This window comes from Pituophis catenifer, unplaced genomic scaffold, assembly GCF_029215685.1.
Source record: "Pituophis catenifer annectens isolate HBS135680 unplaced genomic scaffold, rPitCat1.0.hap2 SCAF_11, whole genome shotgun sequence".
NCBI classification, from domain to species: Eukaryota; Metazoa; Chordata; class Lepidosauria; order Squamata; family Colubridae; genus Pituophis; species Pituophis catenifer.
This window is the reverse complement of record NW_027256891.1, coordinates 22,384,035-22,385,083: the sequence shown is the minus strand read 5'-3', so window position 1 is coordinate 22,385,083 and position 1,049 is coordinate 22,384,035.

Genomic DNA, 1,049 nt, shown 5'->3' with positions numbered 1-1,049 from the left:
TCCTCTCTAGATAAGATTTTAAAGATCTTGTCTGGCAGCAGATACGCTATGTCCATCTGTTCAGGGGTTCATTTTAGCCTTTGGTTTCAATGCATTCTTTCAAAGCTCCCTCAATTTTTCTCATCCCGTAATAGTGAACGTATCGTGAGTGAGTGACAGAAATACCCTGTTTTCTCCAAAGTAAGACATCCCCTGATAATAAGTCCAATCGGGCTTTTGAGCGCATGGCAATAAAGCCAAGCGCTTATTTCAGGGTTCAAAAAAATATATAAGACAGGGTCTTATTTTCGGGGAAGGTATATCAGGAAATGAAAAACAAACCACGGTGTCAACTCGCAAAAACGTTTGTAGTCCAGTGGTGGGTTCCTCCCAGTTCCTCCCGGTTCCGCCGAGCTGGTAGTTGTGAGAATATGATGTCACCGAACCGGTTCTGGCCCCTCCGCCCCCCCCCTACCCCACCCACATTATTCTTATCTTTTATTTGGCCCCACCCTCAATCTATTGCTGCCTCCTGAGTCCTAGCTGATGGGCTATAAGGAAAAAAACTGTTTAAACTCTTGCCGCGGGGCTTCAAAGGGCCGCCCTACAGCTGATCAGTGGTAAAAGGCAGTTTGGTGGTAGACCGGTGCCTCCAAAAACAAATGAGTAGACCGGTGCCTGCAAAAATACATGAGTAGACCGGTGCCTGCAAAAATAAATAGGTAGACCAGTGCCTGCAAAAATACATGAGTAGACCAGTGCCTGCAAAAATAAATGAGTAGATCGATACAACTCTGCAAGCAGTTAAAAGCCTGGTAGACCAGTACCTCTGCTAAATCCTAAAGAATTGTCACATGACCATCAAGCCACGTCCACAAAATAAGCCACACCCACAGAACCGTTAGTAAGAAAAATTAGAACCCACCCCTGTTGTAGTCTGCTCTCGAGTTGCCATTAGAAGTAAGGGGGGGAGTACATTCCACACACACCTTCTCCCAATGGTGAATCTCAGATTATGACACAGACTGAAAGGAGGGGGGAGGGGAACAGGGTCAAAGGTGGGCCGTAAC